The 23,939-nt window shown below is 38.8% G+C and overlaps 1 long non-coding RNA gene across 1 annotated transcript; it reads right to left on the bottom strand.

Annotated features, from left to right (window-relative positions):
* Positions 1 to 21,099: 21,099 nt before the first annotated feature.
* On the bottom strand, positions 21,100 to 21,510 carry LOC138884109 (uncharacterized). Its single transcript, XR_011404225.1, has 2 exons — positions 21,456 to 21,510; positions 21,100 to 21,140 (listed from the first exon to the last, which is right to left on the bottom strand). It is a non-coding gene; the product is annotated as an uncharacterized lncRNA (long non-coding RNA).
* Between the last annotated feature and the right edge of the window lie 2,429 nt (positions 21,511 to 23,939).

Raw genomic sequence — 23,939 nt, 5'->3', positions numbered from 1 at the left:
ATAACTGAGATAGTTAGTTGTTGTAATAAGTTTGGTTATAGCTGAGGTAGTTAGGTGTTGTAACAAGTTTGGTTATAGCTGTTTCTCCCTTGCCGGGATATTGTTTGTTGATATTATTGTTCCCTTGCGGGATTCCTTGTGATTATTGTTGGCTTGTAAATGGGAACGAGTGGTACACCTACCACAAGATATAATAAAATGGAGCAGGTGGTACGCCTATCACAAGATAAATGAAATGGGAGCGGGTGGTACGCCTACCACAAAATATAATGAAATGGGAACGGGTGGCACGCCTACCACAAGATATAATGAAATGAGAGCGGGTGGTATGCCTACCACGAGATAAATGAAATGGGAGCGGGTGGTACGCCTACCATGAGATACATGAAATGGGAGCGGGTGGCACACCTGCCACGAGATATAATGAAATAGGAGTGGGTGGCACGCCTGCCACGAGATATAATGAAATGGGAGCGGGTGGCACGCCTGCCACGAGATATAGGAAATGCGATCGGGTTGCACGCCTGCAATAAGATGTGAAAAGAAAGTGAAATCTGCCTTTGTTTTATCCATCCTTGTTAGTGGTTGGATTTTGATTCCTTTATAGTTCTCTTGATATTCTGTTTTTACCTGTTTTTCCCCGAAGAATATTTCTCCCTCCCATCTTTACTTGTTTATTTCCGTATTTCTTTTCCGCTATATATATTTGAAATGCACAGGTTTATTTGGTGGTCTGGTCCTAGTCTCGTCACTACTTCGCCGATATTAGGCTAGACACTTATCAGCACATGGGGTCGATTGTGCTGATACTACACTCTGCACTCTTTTGTGCAGACCCCAGTGTTGTAGCTTCGGACCGCAATGAGATTGCTAAATCTTGTTCACCAGGCGACCCGAGGTAGCCCTGCAGGCGTTCGTAGGCCTTGGCTTCTCCTTCTATCTACTTTCCTGTTTCTTACATGTATTTTCTAGAGGCAATATTGTATTTAATTCTTTCAGACCTTTATTTGTAGTAATTTTAGACCGTCTGTGAAACTGTGACACCAGTTCTGGGTAGTCGAGACTCAAACAGTTGTAATAGATATTCATGTTCAGCAGGCTTATTGTTTTCTTCCGCTTATGTTATATTCCGTTGTTTAAATGCTATTTCTTCGAAATTGTTAAAGAGAATAAAATTAGTAAAAGGTAGATGGTTCAATAATTCGCTTGCCTAGCTCACATTAGCAGCCACCATCACAACTCTCGAGGGTAACAAATCCGGGCCGTGACAATTCTAAAATAGCTATGAATTAGCCTAAAAAGGAGATTAACATGAGATCGATATTATGTAATTATTAATTGATTGGAGGAATTTGTACGAGTTGCTTGAGGTGAAGTAGTTGGTATTTCGGCACGAGTATTGTGAGTAGTAATCTTACCGCAATTTGTATTTTTATAACTTGCATGATTTACACATGATTTTTAATATAAATATGTTATCGATTATTTTGAGTTGCATGTGGGACAAGTCTTTTACTCGATATGATACTGAAATAGTTATTTGAGATGAATACCGTGATTTTAAATATTTTCGTTGTCACTAGATCTGTTTTATTGTTACTTGAATTAACATTATTGAAAGGAAATTATATGATTTGATAAGAACCGAAATGCCCTATATTGTTTTAAAATAGTTTCTATGAGTATATACAGATTACAAAGATAAGTATAAATGGGAGTAAACATTGAAGGATCAAGTAGCTAACGGCGAGTTTGTTAGACCTGGTGCACCTTGTAATTACTGATTACAGTTATAGCCCTCGCTAGTGGGAAGGTAAAACTATCATACCGTTACCAATTTTCCTCGAGTAGGGACTACCGTTATATATGACTTCTTGCAAAGAAGCCCATAGTTATACCGATTACATGATCCATTCATTGAAACATTCCAAAAATGTGAATACTAATATTATACAGGGGTTACCGAGCTTATTACTAAATTGTTAATTATATTATACTATAAGAAAAGTGTGATGAGACTGAAAATTATTTATTATTTCTGAAAAGACATTTTTATGTTATTTTCTCGTTGAGATACTAGCATATTTCTAACTTGTCCCCAAATAAAAACGGTTGTGGTTAAGTGTTATTACTCACTGATCTAGCGACTAATTCTCCGCTAATTCTTTTTTACAGAGATAGCAGTTGACGCAGGCGAGGATTTCGTTAATTAGAGCGCACAGGCTGAGAATTCTTGGTGAGCCTCGCACTTGTTCGCGTGGACGGAGATTTTTATCAATTGTTATGGTCTTTTATTTGAATTCGTAGAGTCGCCCCATATTCATTCTTTTAGTGTAATGAGTATTATTTTGCTATTAGTCTTATGTCGAGTGTCGTTCTTTATTATCAAAGTCGGAGATAAATTAGTATTTCTGGTTGTTAGTGGGTTGATTAGTAATGGTGAAGACTATTTTGGTTAATTGATAAGTTGTCGATTGTTTGGTTTGATATTATGATGGTTGGTTGTTGATTTTGAGAAAGGAAAAAATTTTGGATAGTCCAAAAACAAGGGAAACTCTGTCAGTTTTTCTGTAAAATACCGATGAGGCTTACTTAGGAGCACTTACTCCTAAGCGCCAGTCATGATCCTGAACTGGGTCGTGATAAAGTTGGTATCAGAGCGAGGTTTAAGTCCCGAGTTATGGAGCAATGTTTACTAGAGTCTTGTTCATGGGTATGTAGACGCCCATACTTATGATCTTGAGGGTACTGAACATCTAGGAATGGTTTCCCTTCTTTTATTCTTTGATCGTGCGTTGAGATAACTTGAGATTAACTTTGGAGTATTTCTTTCGAAGATGGCTAGGACACGCTCACCCTCATATGTTGGATGTGGTACTACCCGGGGTGTAGGTCAAGTTGGGGTTCATCAAACTAGGAGACAAACTGCTCCTCAACCTGAAGTTGGAAATATGGGTCAACCCCAAGCTGTTATGCCAGAACAAGTGCAAGGGCAGGGAGTTCAGGATGCTCTACCACCAGTGCCAACTGTTGTACCTACTGTTGCCTTACCGACAGATGCAGTTGCAAGGTTATTGAATGTGTTAGAGGCATTGGTGCCTACTCAGGGAGGAAGTTCAGCTCCTCAAGCTACTTTACAAACACAAGCACCTGCACAGACTCAGACCATCGGAAATAAGGAAGTATCCCTATAAGAATTTCTGAAATTGAAATCACCAAAATTCACAGGTTCCAATAATTCAGCAGATCCTCAAAGTTTCTTGGATGGGACACTTAAGGCATTACGTGCTCTTGGATGTTCTAGTAAGAGAGTCGTGGATCTTGCAACATACAAACTAGAGGATATAACCAACACATGGTATGAAACTGTATTGCTAGGAAGGCCAGCAGGAGCAGCACCACTGACCTGGGACGAGTTCTGTCATGACCCAAAATCCCAACCCGGTCGTGATGGCACCTCTCGTGAGGACAAGGCCAGCCAATCAACAAAACAGTACATCTCTTTATAATTACTTAGCAGGAATAAATCTAAATCATGGGCAATATAATCTTAAATGCGAAATAAACGTGATAGATTAAGAAAACCCTCCCAACTCAGCCTGAAATCGGGGTGGCACAAGTCATGAGCTACTACAGAGTTTACTAATATTTTACAAAGTCTGGAATTATCATAAATAACAAAGATAAGGGAGAAAACGGGGTTGCGGACGTAAACAACTACCTCGTTACTCCTAGTCACCGCCTGGTCTGGAAAGAATCAGCGCTGAGGAGCGAACTCAACTCTGCCTGTATCTACACACATGGTGCAGGGAGTAATGTGAGTACTCTGACCCAGTGAGTAATAAAAATAAATAACGACTGAAAACATGAAATCTCATAACGGCACAATATAGCGCTATCCCAAGCAGTAGAATCAGTTATACAGTAAAATAGTGAGTATCAGATAATTCTTCTTTTAAAACAGTAAAGACAAATAATTTCCACAGTAGGGATAAATCAAACGCTTGCCCCTCGGGCTCAATATGTAAATCTCAATATAGTATCAGCCCCTCGGGCTCACTCCCAACTCACCTGGGTACCCTGCCCTCACTGGGGGTGTGTACAGACTCCGGAGGAGCTCCTACAGCCGAAGCGCAATATCAATAGGCCTGAAAGCCTTCACACATCACACACGAGGCCTGAAAGCCTCTTCATATAACACTCGAGGCCTGAAAGCCTCCTCATATAACACTCGAGGCCTGAAAGCCTCCTCATATAACACTCGAGGCCTGAAAGCCTCCTCACATCACTCAACATATCCTCACGTATGGCCCTCGGCCTCAATTAGTCCAGAAAATAATCATAAGCCTCTTGGGCATCAGTAAAACAATAGTGCTCAGCTCAATAGCATTATAAATATCATTAAATCTCGAGTTGAGTATAAATGTAGCTGAGTTCACAAAATAATATAATTCAATTGGACTGAGTTCAAATAATATTTCAATTCGTGAGGAAAATAGTCATGTAAATTCACAAAAGATTTCATATAATTGGCACGAAGCCCAAATATGGCAATAAGCCCCAATCATAGTGAAAAATAATAAATCTTTATCAATTACGCGGTAAAAATATCAACTGGGATGGACCAAGTCACAATCCCCAATAGTAAATGACCCCGCGCTCGTCATTCAATGCGTGTATCATCTCAACATAGCAGTATATTGTACAATCCGGGGTTTCAAACCCTCAGTGCATCATTTAAAATCATTACTCACCTCGAACCGGTGAAATCTATACCTTGCGACGCCTTTGCCCCTCAAATAGGCCTCCACGCGCGTCGAATCTAACCAAAATCAGAGCGAATACATCACAATATGCTAAGGGAACAATACCAATCGAAAATACTCGAAAAACGCTAAAAATCACGAAGTTGGCAAAACCCGAGCCCCGGGCCCACTTCTCGAAAAATTACCAAAGTCACATCACCGGATTCCTCGTCTCGCCACGAGTCCGTACAAATAAAATTTACCAAAATCGGAGTTCAAATGACCCCTCAAATCTGCATTTAATTCTCTTAAGTTTCAAGCCCTAAACCACCATTTTTGTCCATAAATTACTTGATTTTCAACTCTAATCCATGTATTTAACTTGGAAATAAGTAGAAACAACTCACCTTTGATGCTTGATGAAATCCCCCTTGAAATCCTCTCCAAAATAATCCAAGCCAAATGAAAGAAATGAAAGAAATAAGCCAAATCCGTGTTTAAAGAATCTGCCCGTGCTTCGTCGCGTTGTACCTTGCACTTGTGCTATACAGGTTGTACATCCTATTAAAATTTTCTCTTGTCGGACACCTTCTGCTTAAACACCCATAACGTCTTGCATAAATATCTAAATGACAAATGGTTTGAATATTTAGAAACTAGACTCGAAGATCTTTAATTTAATAGGTTGTACACCATATAACTCTTTATATATCCCGAGATATGAGCTTCTAAAGTGCATCCGTAAATTCTGTCGAAATCGCTCTACCAGCCATTTTCGATCCATCATAACTTTCTGAGATAATATCCAAATCACGAATAGTTTAACTTTCTAAAATCTAGAATGTAAGGGCTACAACTTTTGTGTTTTGCAATATTTCTGATTTCTTATAGATTACAAGATATGAGCTTCCAAACTGGACACCTCGCGCCTGAAATTTTCTGGGCACAACAGAAGCCTAAAAATTTCTGCAATTTTTTTCAAAGATGAAATAGTCCGTTTAACCACCCAAAACTCACCCGAGGCCAGTGGGACCTCAACTAATCATGCCAACATATCCCATAACATCGTTCAAACTTGTTCCAACCTTCGTAACGCTCAAAACAATATCACAACACCAAATTCGCATCGGATTCAAACCTATGAACTTTGAAACTTCTAACTTCCACATCCGATGCCGAAACACGTCAAAACTAGTCCGAATGACCTCAAATTTTGCAGACAAGTCCAAAATGACATAACTAAGCTACAGCAACTCTCGGAATTCCATTCTGACCCTCGAATCAAAATCTCACCAATCAACCGGAATTCGCCAAAATACTAACTTTGCCAATTCAATCTTAATTCTATACCGATCATCACAAAAATATTCCGGACACACTCCTGAGTCCCAAATCACCTAACTACGCTATCTGAACCATAAAATTTGCATTTTGAGCTCTCTAACACATAAGTCAATATCCGGTTGACTTTTCCAACTTAAGCTTCCTTAAAAGAGACTAAGTGTCTCAAACCTTACCAAAATCATTCCGGAATGACTCCAAATTTTGCACACAAGTTACATTCGACATTACGGACATGCCCCAACTTTCGGAATCACATTCCGACTCCCATATCAAAATTTCCACTTCCGGTCGAATTTTCTTAAAAACCTTCAAATTTCTATATTTAGCCAAACGGCTCCAAAATGACCTACGGACCTCCGAATTCACTTCCGATCGCGCTCCCAAATCCAGAATCACCATACGGAGCTACTCCCAGTCTCGAAATTCCAAACGGACATCAATAATACTGAAATGCATTTTAAGTCAAACTGATGCAATTTCTTCTAAAAAGCTATCTTCCACAATAGCTGCCAAAATGCTCTCGGTTTATCCAAAACCCGATCCGGGCATATGCCCAAGTCCGAAATCATCATACGAACCTGCTGGAAACTTCGGATCCCAATTCGGAGGTCGTTTACTCAAAATTCCAATCCTAGTTCATTTCTTCAATTTTAAGTTTCAAAATGAGAATTTCCATTTAGATTTGACTCCAAACTTCCTGAATTTTAATTCTGACCATACACACAAGTCAATATACCTTAGATGAAGCTGCTCATGGCCTCAAACTGCTGAATGACGTGCCGGAGCTCAAAACAACCGATCGGGTCGTTGCAATCTCCCCCACGTAAACAGACGTTCGTCCTCGAACGTGCTGAGAACTACACTGAAGTAGTCTGAAATCACTTGTTTAACACTTCATGCACCTTCCCGTGCTACCACCACTCAGTTGAGCACATTAGCTTGATAACTCTGTAGATATACTCCCTTATTCAAGCAAATAAGCCATTAGGTCTAATTCCAACATCCTGAATTTCCTGCCAAGCCTGTTTCCATCATACGACCACCATATCAATCTCCACACGCTGTACCCAAACATGGCTGCATAACTTTGCTGAATTCACACTTTGCATCACTTTACTCATAGGACCACAATAACATTCTTTAAACATAATAGTCGAAATTCCACAAATTTGATGCTCCCATTGCATCTCATGACCTACATAGGTCTTGCTCTAGTTTTTACAACACCGATACGACTGAAGAGATGTGCCGAAATTCATAATCAACTTTTGAATCAACAATTCATTAGATCTATACTCCTGACAAGTTCCATTACCTTGTCTCAAACCAAAGAATGATCTTTGCTCTATAATATGCTTCATATAATCAGTTTGCACTGACCCCAAATCTAGTAACCTCGTCTCACCCAGTACGAACTTCTCAGACAATAAGTCACCTCGGACATAATCAAAAATCCCACAAGACGCCACAATGTGCCAGTGGGCTACCAATTCGAACGCGATACAAAAGTAAGGCGAACTCTGGAAGGAACTACTCAACTCGCATACTAACATGGACTTCCTCAGAAAACAGGGAAACAGAACACATAAAAGCAAATATGGGCACTGAACTAAACATCACACTGTTGCGGCGCGCAACCCGATCCAAACAACATACCCATGGCGGCATGCCACCCGATCCACGTATAGAACTCACATAAGGAGATAATGTCGAGCTGAATAGCTCACCACATCCAAATACCGAATATCGGTCATAAACACACTAAGGTGCATAATACCATTCCCAAGGAAACATATAGCGTTATAGGCTACAACTCAAGCACAACTGAGGTGCGATACATGATCTAAGTCTCAAGAGCCATCCTGCTCATATAACATCACCGCTGAGCGGAACCTCAACACATAAGGAATTTACCAAGCCGTCTCACAACTCATACATCGCAATATATCTTTACATGAATTATCTGACCACAAAATAAGATCGAGACTATCCTTCCATAAAGAGTGCATTGCTAAAATAAACACAACTGGCCTGACGCAAGGCTCACTTCCACATTTAAATCTATCCCCCGACCTCAAGTCGATCCTGATCGTGCCAAGCTAGGCCAATAATATTTCACAGGTCTATAACCCAATAAGCAGAGTGCCCTCCAGGCATAAATTCTCAAATGGATGATATTACCAAAATCCTCATACTTGGTTTAAATTTCTAATTAATCAAGTGACTACATGTTACACTTATACAATCTTCCTGTGGGACAAGCTCCCACCATCTTCCGAAATAATTAACGGGTTCGCACATTCAAACCACCGGCTGCACTAACGCTGAAAAGTGATCAAGAATCCCTAGCCAAGATGCAAAGCCTTTCTCATAGAACACCGGTCTCAGGTGATACTGACATCAATACCCATCTTACACAAAACACTGAAACTCCTTTCCTGCTCATCCGAACTTGTGACATCACAGTCATTGACCAAACTGCGACCTTGGTCCTTACTTCAAATTCCATACCACTCATTGCACCTCACGTGCCGATATACGATAGACATGATTTCCATCACAACTCTGGAACCGCCGATAGTCTAATATTTCATCACATAAGACTTTCCATTTAACTTACTTCGGGAGAACTATAGCAATATACAGGTGAATTCTCATAACCGTCGAATATGCCAATATCTAAGTAGTGGTCCAAGATACCATAACCCTTCCGGGATTTGCCTCCACATAACAAGCCATAACAGAAGAATGCTTCTAAACAAAATCAATTACGGTGGCCGACAAGCCTCACACGTACCGCCACAAATCACTTGCATAACTTGCTTACGCTGAAGGAACTGATCACTGACACCAATATGCCAATTCAACTATGGCTAATAAACCTACCTCCTTCCAATTTACCCTTAATTGCCTTGGAAATAATACTTCTCCATTCAACACATAACATACTCCATCTGCACTCCTCCGGAGTGACCTTGAATCATGAGACCATGCTGTCTCAAATCCCACGAACCATTTCATATCTCCCAAATGCTACACCGCAAGTCAAAATATTATAGAACATTTTGGGCACCTTCTCATAAGCTGCTACAAAGCTTGATTCTTATCTGTATCTATAATGTCGACATCATTAGGCACCACACTTTGCCCTTTGAATTCATGAGGACCGTTACTGAGAGCCACCCGCTCCGACTTGGCCCCGAATGCAACCACTCCACTGAATTTTATAACATATGAATACCCTCTCTATGAAGCACCCAGCGGGATCACTTCCCTCGAAGCCTGCACCTATACGAGGCATAAATCATGAATCTTCCCTCAAGTCTGAACATGAGCCAATAAGGCTAACCATAACATGCATTCAACAATTCATTTACTCAAATTACCACTCATGGTCCTTTTCCGTAGCCGCAATAACCCATCAATACGCTCATAACCAGAATTCACGCAGGTAATGCAACCCAATCGTAAGCGGTGGGACTCTCTCACTTAGCTCAAAGCCACTATTACATGACTTTCGAACACATTAGAACCATTCTCTCAAGTCATTTACTCTTATTCAAAATTCAATTCACCTGATCCAAGGAACATAACCACACGTGCCTCATTAGCACTCTGACACCACAGGGTATGACCTCATTCCAGTACAACCAAACATCTTCCTGCTCCATGCACCGAGCATTCTTTACCAACGACAGCTTAAGACATACTGTGATTCTCACACATCTATAAAGCACCATGTAGCCTTTGTCCAAGTTTTCCCTCACTCGTGCCATCTTCGGACCAATTTCTGTAACCAGAGTTGATTCGCCAGCATGCCTCGAACCGGAACCAACATAGCACATGACCGCACAATTATCTAATCAATAGCAAACTCCCCAACTTGGCTCGAAGTCATAGATCACAACACATATACACTATTGCTGCCGTAATACCATGGTGAGATTAAACTCACTCCTTCATTTACTCACACAACAGTTAAGCCCACTATTAGGCGACAATTGTTTTTTACTAAGTCCCAAATTTTTCAAAACTTTCGACAGAGTTTCCTTTGTAATTAGGCCTATCCACCTACCAGAGAATCACCAAAACCATCCTAACAACACATCCACAACATGACAAAGCATCACAATGAAAAATCAAACACTTAATAGTCCACCTATCATCCAACAGGTCTCCATCGTCACTTCCAAGTCATATAGATACATCTCGCAGTTGTAACATACTCATCACGTAGCTATCCATCCATCATTCCCACTAATAGGGACAATACCGAACATATAAGTTCAAAACACTTGCTCACATAATCAACACCCCGGTGCTCAAGCCATAGGCAATGATCCGGCCTCAAGTCCTTCCGACTGGCCTAACATCAAACTCACAGAGATTACACATCACCCATCGATCGGGGAATTACAAGCCATCAAGGCACATCTAATACTGAGCATTCGTTCGCGCATACGAATATGTGGAAGGAATTGTAAAAGTTACTTTTTCAAGTTGAATCAAGGAGGCACGATTAAGAATTCAAGAATATGAAGTTTTTCCTAAAGGTTCTGCAGCCTCCCGAGGATAAGTACAGGCGTCTCCGTACCGATCCGCGAGACTCTACTAAACCTGCTCATGACTTGTGAGACTTATGTAACCTAGGCTTTGATACCAACTTGTCACGACCCAAAATCCCAACCCGGTCGTGATGGCGCCTCTAGTGAGGACCAGGCCAGCCAATCAACAAAACAGTACATCTCTATATAATTACTTAGCAGGAATAAGTCTAAATCATGGGCAATATAATCTTAAATGCGAAATAAACGTGATAGAACAAGAAAACCCTCCCACCTCAGCCCGAAATCGGGGTGTCACAAGTCATGAGCTACTACAGAGTTTACTAATATTTTACAAAGTCTGGAATTATCATAAATAACAAAGATAAGGGAGAAAACGAGGTTGCGGACGTCAACAGCTACCTCGTTACTCCTAGTCACCGTCTGGTCTGGAAAGAATCAGCACTCAGGAGCGAACTCAGCTCTACCTGTATCTGCACACATGGTGCAGGGAGTAATGTGAGTACTCCGACCCAGTGAGTAATAAAAATAAATAACGACTGAAAACATGAAATCTCATAACGGCACAATATAGTGCTATCCCAAGCAGTAGAATCAGTTATACAGTAAAATAGTGAGTATCAAATAATAATTCTTTTAAAACAGTAAAGACAAATAATATCCACAGTAGGGATAAATCAAAAGCTTGCCCCTCGGGCTCAATAAGTAAATCTCAGTATAGTATCAGCCCCTCGGGCTCACTCCCAACTCACCACACACAAGCAACGGCCTCTCGGGCCCATTCCCAACTCACCTGGGTACCCTGCGCTCACTGGGGGTGTGTACAGACTCCGAAAGGGCTCCTACAGCCCAAGCGCAATATCAATAGGCCTGAAAGCCTCACACATCACACACGAGGCCTGAAAGCCTCCTCATATAACACTCGAGGCCTGAAAGCCTCCACACATAACACTCGAGGCCTGAAAGCCTCCTCATATAACACTCGAGGCCTGAAAGCCTCCTCACATCACTCAACATATCCTCACGTATGGCCCTCGGCCTCAATAAGTCCAGAAAATAATCATAAGCCTCTTCGGCATCAGTAAAACAATAGTGCTCAGCTCAAAAGCATTATAAATATCATTAAATCTCGAGTTGAGTATAAATGTAGCTGAGTTCACAAAATAATACAATTCAATTGGATTAAGTTCAAATAATATTTCAATTCGTAAGGAAAATAGTGATATAAATTCATAAAAGATTTCAGATAATTGGCACGTATCCCAAATATGGCAATAAGCCCCAATCATAGTGAAAAACAATAAATCTTTATCAATTACGCGGTAAAAATATCAACTGGGATGGACCAAGTCACAATCCCCAATAGTAAATTACCCTGCGCTCGTCATACAACGCGTGTCTCATCTCAACATATCAGTATGTTGTGCAATCCGGGGTTTCAAACCCTCAGTGCATCATTTAAAATCATTACTCACCTCGAACCGGTGAAATCTATAGCTTGCGAAGCCTTTGCCCCTCAAATCGGCCTCCACGCGCGTCGAATCTAACCAAAATCAGAGCGAATACATCACAATATGCTAAGGTAACAATACCCAATCGAAAATACTCGAAAAACGCTAAAAATCACGAAGTTGGCAAAACCCGAGCCCCGGGTCCACTTCTCGAAAAATTACGAAAGTCACATCACTGGATTCCTCGTCTCGCCACGAGTCCGTACATATAAATATTACAAAAATCGGAGTTCAAATGACCCCTTAAATCTCCATTTAATTCTATTATGTTTCAAGCCCTAAACCACCATTTTTGTCCATAAATTACTTGAGTTTTCAGCTCCAATCCATGTATTTAACTTGGAAATAAGTAGAAACAACTCACCTTTGATGCTTGATGAAATCCCTCTTGAAATCCTCTCCAAAATAATCCAAGCCAAATGAAAGAAATGAAAGAAATAAGCCAAATCTGTGTTTAAAGAATCTGTCTGTGCTTCGGTGAGTTGTACCTTGCACTTGTGCTATACAAGTTGTACATCCTATTAAAATTTTCCCTTGTCGGACACCTTCTGCTTAAACACCCATAACGTCTTGTATTAATATCCAAATAACAAAGGGTTTAAAGATTTAGAAACTAGACTCGAAGATCTTTAATTTGATAGGTTGTACACCATATAACTTTTTATATATCCCGAGATATAAGCTTCTAAAGCGCATCCGTAAATTCTGTCAAAATCGCTCTACCAGCCATTTTCGATCCATCATAACTTTCTGAGATAATATCCAAATCATGAATGATTTAACTTTCTGAAAACTAGAATGTAAGGGCTACAATTTTTGTGTTTTGCAATTTTTCTGCTTTCTTATAGATTACAAGATATGAGCTTCCAAACTGGACACCTCGCGCCTGAAATTTTCTGGGCACACCAGAAGCCTAAAAATTTCTGCAATTTTTTTTCAAAGATGAAATAGTCCGTTTAACCACCCAAAACACACCCGAGGCCAGTGGGACCTCAACCAATCATGCCAACATATTCCATAACATCGTTCAAACTAGTTCCAACCTTCGTAATGCTCAAAACAATATCACAACACCAAATTCGCATCGGATTCAAACCTATGAACTTTGAAACTTCTAACTTCCACATATGATGCTGAAACACGTCAAAATTAGTCCGAATGACCTCAAATTTTGCAGACAAGTCCAAAATGACATAAAAAAGCTACAACAACTCTCGGAATTCCATTCCGACCCTTGAATCAAAATCTCACCTATCAACCGGAATTCACCAAAATACTAACTTTGCCAATTCAAGCTTAATTCTTTACCGGTCATCACAAAAAATATTCCGGACAAACTCGTGAGTCCCAAATCACCTACCGACGCTATCCGAACCATAAAATTCACATTTCGAGCTCTCTAACAAATAAGTCAATATCCGGTTGACTTTTCCAACTTAAGCTTCCTTAAAAGAGACTAAGTGTCTCAAACCTTACCAAAATCATTCCGGAATGACTTCAAATTTTGCACACAAGTCACATTCGACATTACGGACTTGCCCCAACTTTCGGAATCACATTCCGACTCCGATATCAAAATTTCCACTTCCGGTCGAATTTTCTTAAAAACCTTCAAATTTCTATATTTAGTCAAACGGCTCCAAAATGACCTACGGACCTCCGAATTCACTTCCGATCGCGCTCCCAAATCCAGAATCAACATACGGAGCTACTCCCAGTCTCGGAATTCCAAACAGACATCAATAACACTGAAATGCATTTTAAGCCAAACTGATGCTATTTCTTCTAAAATGCTATCTTCCACAATAGGTGCCAAAATGCTCCCGGGTTATCCAAAATCCAATCTGGGCATACTCCCAAGTCCGAAATCATCATACAAACCTTTTGAAACCTTCGGATCCCAATTCCGAGGTCGTTTACTCAAAATTCCAATCCTAGTTCATTTCTTCAATTTTAAGCTTTCAAAATGAGAATTTCCATTTAGATTTGACTCCAAACTTCCTGAATTTTAATTCTGACCATACACATAAGTCAATATACCTGAGATGAAGCTGCTCATGGCCTCAAACTGCTGAATGATGCGACAGAGCTCAAAACGACCGATCGGGTCGTTACAAGTTCACTAAGTTGTTCAAGAATCATTTTCTTCCAGACAGCCTGATGCAAAAATATGCTAGAGATTTTGAGAGATTGATTCAGACTCCAGACATGGATGTGTCAACATATAACACTAAGTTTTGTAAGCTGGCTATATATGCTCCTTACTTAGTGCCTACTGAAGAAGCTCGAGTTCAGAGATTTGTTGATGGATTGGTTGGTCGCCTATACACTATTGTAGCCCCACAGATGAAGACTTTATCCTACTCTGATGTAGTCAACCTTGCTAGAAAGATTAAAAACAAGGGACGTGATGAGCGTGCAACTAGTGATTTACGTAAGAAGGTCAAGACAGGAGGGGCTTTCAGTGGCAGTTTTAGTGAAAATAGAAGAGCAGGAAATCAACAATAACAACAACAGGGTTCTCAGACAGGGACACACATGTCTTCACAGTTCACATACAAACCACGTTATAGACAAAGTAATAGGGGACCATCATCTTCTGGACATCGTCATTCTGGGCAGATATATGTCACTACTCCAGTTTGTCAGACCTGTGATAGATCACATTTGGGCCAATGTCATGTTCTCACTAGAGAGTGCTTTCAGTGTGGCCAGTTGGGACATCACATGAGGGATTGCCCTCAACCTCTGAGAAATTTCAACCAGGCTTCTATTTAGTCAGTTCCACTGAATCAGACTACTCGTAATACTTCAGGTGCTACATGTACAGAAAATAGAGGTCAAGGTGCTGGAGACCGTGCTAATGTGAATCAAGGATAAGGGAATGCTGGTAGAGGTCAGGCAAGAGTTTTCACATTTACTAGACCGGATGCTTAGGCCTCGAATACTATGGTTACAGGTATTTTTCTGTCTGTTCATTTGATGCACTTGCGTTGATTGATCCGGGATCTACTCGCTTATGTGTCCTCATACTTTGATTTGAGGTTTAGTAGAACACCTGAGCTATTGAATGATCCTTTTCTAGTTGTTACACCTATTTGAGAGTCTCTATTAGCTGAATATGTGTATCGTGCTTGTCAGATTCGGGTTCAGGGTAGAGATACGCTAGCTGACCTTATTGTACTTGATATGATTGACTTTGACATGCTGATGGGAATGGATTGGTTATCTTTTTTCTATGCTATAGTCGTTTGTCATGCAAAGATAGTAAAGTTTGAGATACCAAATGAATCCAGTTTTATGCTAAGAGGGAGTCTGGTTACAGAGAGTTGCAAAATTATATCTTTTATGAAGGCTCAACGACTTCTGAAGAAAGGTTGCTAGGGTCTCTTAGCTATTGTAAATGATACAAGAAAGGAAACAGTTAGTATAGAAAATATACCGGTAGTGAGAGAATTTTCTGATGTATTTCTTGAGGATTTACCAGGATTTCCTCCAATACGAGAAATAGACTTTGGTATTGATTTGGTACCTGACACACAACCCATATCGATACCCCCATATCGAATGGCACCAGCAGAATTGAGGGAGCTAATAAACAGTTACAAGATTTGTTAGATAGGGGTTTTATTAGACCTAGTATATCACCATGGGGTGCACCAATACTGTTTGTAAAGAAAAAAGATGGATCCCTGAGAATGTGCATTGACTACAGGCACTTGAAAAATATAACAATATGTAATAAATATCCTTTGCCTCGTATAGATGACATGTTTGATCAGTTGCAAGGAGCTTCCCACTTTTCAAAGATTGACCTTCGTTCTGGTTACCATCAGCTTAGAATCAAAGATGAAGATATTTCTAAGACTGCTTTCAGAACTCGATACGGGCACTATGAGTTCCTTGTGATGTCTTTTGAACTGACAAATGCTCCAGCTGCATTCATGGATTTAATGAATAGGGTGTTCAACCCATTTCTAGATAGATTTTGTAATAGTATTTATTGATGATATCCTGATATATTCTCGTAGCCAAGAAGAACACGAGAATCATCTCAGGACTGTGTTGCAGACATTGCGAGAACATCGGCTTTATGCTAAGTTCTCGAAGTGTCAATTCTGGCTAGACTCGGTAGCATTTTTGGGGCATGTTGTATCCAAAGATGGAATTATGGTAGATCCTAAGAATACTGAATCTGTGCAAAAATGGCCTAGACCTACTTCTTCTATAGAGATTCGTAGCTTTTTAGGCTTAGCATGCTATTATAGGCATTTTGTCCAGGATTTCTCCAGAATAGCAACGCCGCTGACCAAGCTAACACAGAAAAATGCAAAGTTTCAGTGGACGGAGGAATATGAGCAGAGCTTTCAAAAACTCAAAACATGTTTGACAATTGCACCAATATTAGCCTTACCATCAGATTCTGTAGGATTTACAGTATTCTGTGACACCTCAAGGGTGGGATTAGGATGTGTTCTCATGTAAAATGGTCGTGTTATAGCTTATGCTTCGAGACAATTGAAAAAGCATGAGCAAAACTATCCTACACATGATTTGGAGATGACTGCAGTGGTATTTGCTCTAAAAATTTGGAGACATTATCTATACGGCAAAACTTGTGAGATTTATACTGACCATAAAAGTTTGAAGTATATATTTTAGCAGAGAGATCCGAATCTTCGGTATCATCGTTGGATGGAACTACTCAAAGACTATGATTGTTCTATTCTGTATCATCCTAGAAAAGCCAATGTGGTGGCTGATGCATTGAGCAGAAAATCTTTGGGGAGTTTGGCACATATAGCTTCTACAAGGAGACTTTTGGCCAAATATATTCAGAGACTAGAAGATACAAGTATCAGATTTAGTACCGAAAATTCAGAGGCATTGTTGGCTTGTGCTCAGGCTAAGTCTTCATTAGTTGAGCGTATTAAGGCCACCTAATATGAGGATGAACGATTATGTAAATATAGAAATGAGATCTTAGCTGGTAAAAACAAGGATATGATTGTTGAAAGTGATGGTGTCCTTTGAATTGGTGACAGGCTATGTGTAGCAGACGTAGATGGGTTGAGACATGCTATTCTTGAAGAAGCCCACAACTCTAAATACACTATATATCCTGGATCCACAAAAATGTACCATGACCTGAAGCAATTTTATTGGTGGGGAGGTATAAAGAAAGATATTGCTAACTTTGTTTCTAGTTGTTTGACTTGTCAGCAGATCAAGGCTGAGCATCAGCGACCCGCAGGACTACGACAACAAATTGAGATTCCAAAGTGGAAATGGGAAAGAATTACTATGGATTTTGTCACCAGGCTACCACGAACCATTAGAGGTTATGATTCCGTATGGGTGATTGTAGATCGACTGACAAAATCAGCATACCTTTTGCCAGTGAAGACTACCTATTGTGGAGTAAGGTATGCACAGATATTTATTAACGAAATTGTCTGGCTTCATGGAGTTCCAATATTCATCATCTCTGAAAGAGGATCACAATTTACCTCACACTTTTGGAAATCTTTTCAAGAAGCATTGGGTACACGAGTAGATCTTAGCACTACATTTCATCCGCAGACAGACGGGCAATATGAATGTACTATACAGATCTAGGAGGATATGTTGAGAGCTTTCATTCTTGAGTTTGGATGTAGTTGGGACGCTTATCTACCTTTAGATGAATTTGCTTACGATAATAGCTTCCACTCCAGTATTCAAATGGCACCGTACAAAACATTGTATGGTAGAAGATGTCGTTCTCCTATCGGATGGTTTGAAGCTGGTGAGACTAACTTATTGGGACCCGACCGAGTACAAGAAGCTATTGACAAGATCTAGTTAATCAGATAGAGATTGCTTGCAGCTCAAAGTAGACAAAAGTCTTATGCTGATAACAAAAGAAGAGATTTAGTGCTCACAACTGGGGACAAAGTGTTCCTACGAGTCTCCCCTGTGAAAGGTGTGATGCGGTTTGGGAAAAGAGGCAAGTTGAGCCCCAGGTTTATAGGACCGTATAAGATATTAGACCGAGTGGGAGCGGTGGTTTATCGTTTGGCACTTCCTCCTGAGTTGTCCTTTATTCATCCAGTGTTTCACGTCTCACTACTAAGAAAATGTATATCAGACTCATCTCAGGTGATTGAAGCACCGACTATACCACTCGATGAGAAGTTGTCTTACTAGGAGGAGCCAATGGCTATTGTTGATATAAAAATAAGAAAACTATGATCAAAAGATATCGTGTTCGTAAAAGTCTTATGGAGAAATCACACAGTTGAAGAAGCTACTTGGGAAATAGAAGACATTATGCGAGTCAAGCATCCTTATTTATTTCAGTCTACAGGTACATACCAGAGCTAAATTCGGGGACTGAATTTCATAAGGTGGGGAGGATGTAATACCCTATACTTTTTAATAAGGGTGTATTAATCATAATAATAATAATAATAATAATAATGATAATAATAATAATAACAATTATTATTATTATTATTATTATTATTAATATAAGAAACTAACTATAAAAAGGCAAAACAAAGCAAATCCAAAAAAAAAGGAAAAAAAATAGGGGTTTACAAAAAAGGGCCAAGCCCATATGTAACCAAAAGCAAATAAAGAGCAAACGAAAGAGAGAAAAGGGGAAATAAGGTCTGCTTCAGAAAACGAATAAGGTCTGCTTCAGAAAAATGCAGAAAAGGATTTCAAAAGGAGAAGAAAAAGAAGAAAAAGGTTGAAATTAAATCTTGAGAAATCTTAAATACGCACTGATTTTTACGAGTTATACTCGAATTTCTTATCTGGGTTCTTTTCTTCTGGTAAATCTTTTTGTCTCAGTTCATATATTTGAAGGGTTTCACAAGGTATAAGAAATTTATTACCAATTAGAGTTATTCTGGGCAAATTATGCAGTTAAAAGTTGGTCAATGTTATTGTAGGATAAATTCACTTGGAAAAAGAAAGGTATTGATGTATTTGTACTTAAACTAGTCTCATTATATATGATCTTTGTTAGGTGTAAATTAAGTTAGGGCACAAGGATTGAGTTTTGGTGTTTAACTATATTACAATGACAATAGTGAATTTGGGTTTGAATGTTATGAGTCTAGTATTAAGTACAAAAAACAGGTACTAATTAAGAAGGAATATTATGGACAGTAAAGTTATTTCAGTTTCAATTTATGAACACGATTAAGGAAATTAAACAATAAAGAGAATAAACCATATAAATACATTTTTACTTAAAAGATTTTGAACTAATTTAAATTACTCATAGCATAGGTAAATATAATTCGGCGAATTGATGATAAAGTATAAAACTCGGAGGATTGGGGTATTCTAAAATAGCTATAAATTAGCTTAAAAAGGAAATTAACATGAGATCAATATTATGTAATTATAGATTGATTGGAGGAAAATGTACGAGTCGCTTGAGGTGAAGCAGTTGGCATTTCGGCACGAGTACTGTGAGTAGTAATCTTACCGCAATTTGTGTTTACATAACTTGCATGATTTACACATGATTTTTCATATGAATATGTTACCGATTATTTTGAGTTGCATGTGGGACAAGTCTTTTACTCAACATGATACCGAAATAGTTATTTGATATGAATACCGTGATTTTAAATATTTTCGTTGTCACTAGATCTGTTTTACCGTTACTCGAATTTACTGTTATCGAAAGGAAATTATATGATTTGATAAGAACCGAAATGCCCTATATTGTTTTAAAATAGTTTCTACGAGTATATACGGATTACAGAGACAAGTATAAATGGGAGTAGACATTGAAGGATCCCGTAGCTAACGGCGGGTTCCTTACACCTGGTGCACCTTGTAATTACTGATTATTGTTATAGCCCTCGCTAGTGGGAAGGTAGAACTAGCATACCGTTACCGATTTCCCTCGGATAGGGACTACCGTTATATATGACTTCTTGCAAAGAAGTCCACAGTTATACCGATTACATGATCCGTTCATTGAAACCTCCCAAAAATGTGAATGCTGATATACAGGGGTTACCGAGCTTATTACTGAATTGTTAATTATATTATACTACAAGAAAAGTGTGATGAGACTGAAAATTATTTATTGTTTTTGAAAGAGCATTTTTATATTATTTCTCTTTGAGATACTAGCATGTTTCTGACTTGTCCCCAAATAAAAACGGTTGTGGTTAAGTGTTATTACTCACTGAGCTAGCGACTCATTCCCCGCTAATTTTTTTACAGAGATACCAGCTGACGCAGACGAGGATTTCGTTAATTGGAGCGCACAGGTTTAGAATTCTTGGTGAGCCTCGCACTTGTTCGCGTGGGCGGAGATTTTTATCAATTGTTATGATCTTTTCTTTGAATTCTTAGAGTCGCTCCATAGTCATTCTTTTAGTGTCATGAGTATTATTTTGCTATTAGTCTTATGTCGAGTATCGTTCTTTATTATCAAAGTCGGAGATAAATTAGTATTTCTGGTTGTTAGTGGGTTAATTAGTAATGGTGAAGACTATTTTGGTTAATTGATAAGTTGTCGATTGTTTGGTTTGATATTAGGATGGTTGGTTGTTAATTTTGAGACAGTAAAAAATTTTGGATTGTCCAAAAATAGGGAAAACTCTATCCGATTTTCTGTAAAATACCAATGAGGCTTACTTAGGATCACTTGCTCCTAAGCGCCGGTCCCGATCCTAAATTGGGTTGTGACAATAACCCTCACCGCTCCTCTCCCTACAAAAAGAAGAAAGATCTTGGTAAGGTTAGGACTTTGAGCAATCTGTCGAAGGTAAACTTGCATTTCCACAGCGCAAAACGATGTCTTACAGGCTGGTCTAGAACTTGTAATTTGGGTTGTCACGAAGGCCGAGCTTAGAGAGAACGAAGCAGTAGGAGTCCCAGTCTGTCCTTCGGAGATACTTCAACAACTTCTTCCTCTTTTGCACCATTGGTTGTAGACCCTTACGAGAGTGCTTATCCTAAAACATTTTATTATCAAGCATCAAGTTATAAATAGCCAGCTTAGCACTAATCTAAGCAATAAAGCTCTATAATGATGATATAATATATATATATATATATATATCTGAAACACTTAGTGCACATGTATGATAAAAGTTCTCGCAAGTAGATGTATCGTCCATTCTTTCTTCTTTTCATCTGATTTGGCATTTCAAGAACAGCAATCATGCGTACCATATGACAATGAACAACAACATGCTATAAATTGAAATTTCATGACCTGCATTCTTACCAAAGATACTCAATTGGGCACAATTCAGCAGGAAACTCACCTTTTTGTGCAGAACTGACGATAGGTGCTTTATTTTCGTTGTAAGTTGAGCCACTGAAAACAAGGAAAGGCTAAAGTCAATTAAAGATGTAAGAAACTAAGAACACCATTGGAGCAGCACATGTTGAGGCATGATTGTGTTTTACTTCCATTTGAGTATTACCTTTAAACAAAAATCAAATTAGAGCAACTTCTTACAAATGTTTGTTGTTATAAGTTTAAGAGAAATAGTATCTATCAACAGCAAAGGACTCTATACGCAACACCCTCTCAGCAGTTTGTTGCCAAAATAAGGAATAGATTGCAACAATCTGGCTTAAATTGTCACTCAGTCCCTAAAATTATACCATTAGGAGACATTTGGCTAACATGCTAGTAATTTGGGATTATAATGCATGTTTATGCAATGCTAAATGAAAGGACTGCTATGATGATTAATAAATGAAGGAATTATTATGCGGTGGTTAATAATGACAGTCTGCTAACAACAACAACAACCCAGTGGAATCCCACAAATAAAGTTTGTGGAAGGTAGTGTGTACGGATGTACGCAAACCTTACCCCTACTTATAAAGGTAGAGAATGGAAGGTCTATTATTTATGCAAAAATTACTTACTTTAAGGGCATTGTTATCTTTAAATAATTTTCGGTATTACTAATTCGAATATTCTGATTACACATTCTACCATGGATAAAATAATACAGATCGCATAACAACAACTCAATGGAATCCCACAAGTGAGATCTGGAGAGGGTAGTGTGTACGCAGACCTTACCCCTACTCTGGAGGAGTGGAGAGGTTGTTTCCGATAGACCCTCGGGTCAAGAATATGAAACGAGGCAGTGGAGCGGTAATAGCAAAAGAAGCAAGAAAGATAACACCAGCAACGTAAAAATCAAAAAATAGAGAGAAAAGCATTAACAATAAGTAGTAGCAATGGCACGGTACTACAAAAACAATGGAGTAATATGAATACAACAAGAGCCACTAGCATCCTAAGACAATACACTATCAGATTAGCCTCCTACGACCTAACCTACAACCCTAAAAAAGTAATATGGACACAATTGAAGCCACTAGCAGCCTAAGAAAAAACACTATCAGGCTAGCCTCCTATCTCCTAGCCTACAACTTTAATGCTTGACCTCCACAACTTCTTATCAAGGGCCATGTCCTCGGAAATCTGAAGTCGCGCCAGGTCCTGCCTGATCACATCTCCCCAATATTTCTTTGGCCGCCCTCTACATTTTCTCATACTCGTCAAAGTCAGTCATTCACACCTCCTTACCGGGGCATCCATGCATCTCCTTCGAACGTGCCCAGACCATTTAAGTCTAGTTTCCCGCATCTTGTCCTCCATGGGAGCCACGCCCACTAGGGGCGTCAATGAATATTTAAAACACACTAAACTGATCGAGCCGATTTTGAGGTTTCTTTTAATAAAACCATGGGTTTTTATATAAATCTATAATTGACCCGATAATTAGGGTAGGTTTTTTATTTTATGAAAATAAACCAAAAAATATACCGAATCGTACCGAATAAATTTACATGTAAAAAATATATTTATATATTAAGTTTAAAAATAATAAAGCATTAATTTTTTCTTGGGTCTTGAAATTATGAAAAGAGTTACAAGCCAACAAGTAATTAAACTCAAAATCCTAATTCCCAAACCTATTATACTACTCCTATTAAAACTAAATTATTTTCAGCATATTCAGTAGCAAGACACAAGGTATTATAGCGATTATGAGTAGCAAACTATAATATATTAAATATATTCCCTTTCGTATGATTTAGGTTTATTATTTTGAATATTTAATCTTCTATATATTTTATTCTTGAGTCCTATTCCTAGCTTGGATAATATCTTTTCACTCGTTTGATTTATATTTGTTTGTATTAATTTACTTAGTTTCTTTTATGATGTTGTAGAATAGTTGATGGATCTATACTCTACCATCTTTCATATTTTCTTAATTCATCACCCTTTAAAATGTGAAAATGTCTAGAGAGTTAAGCTTAGTCCTATAAAAATATGTATGTTATTGCATTCTACTTCTCTTAGAGACTTTTACATGATATCTAAAATAAATATTGAAAATTCATCGAACTGTACCGATACTGAAGAGAAACCGATATGATTGGGATGGTTTTGAAAAGTCTAATTATGGTTATATATAATATAATAACCGAAAAATTGATATAGTATAACTTTTACAAAATAACCAGCCAAACTGAACCATTGACTCCCCTAACACCCACCTTCACCCGAATATCATTATTTCTAAACTTATTTAGCCTAGTGTACCCACACATCCATCTCTGCATCCTCATTTGTGCAACTTTTATCTTCTGGATATGAGAAATCTTGACTGGCCAAGGCTTTGCACCATATATCATGGCCAGTCTAACCACCGCTTTATAGAACTTACCTTTAAGTTTCGGAGGTACCTTCCTGTCACACAAGACACCAGACG

This window comes from Nicotiana sylvestris, chromosome 12, assembly GCF_000393655.2.
Source record: "Nicotiana sylvestris chromosome 12, ASM39365v2, whole genome shotgun sequence".
Classification (NCBI taxonomy): Eukaryota; Viridiplantae; Streptophyta; class Magnoliopsida; order Solanales; family Solanaceae; genus Nicotiana; species Nicotiana sylvestris.
This window is presented reverse-complemented; position numbering and strand designations above follow the sequence as displayed.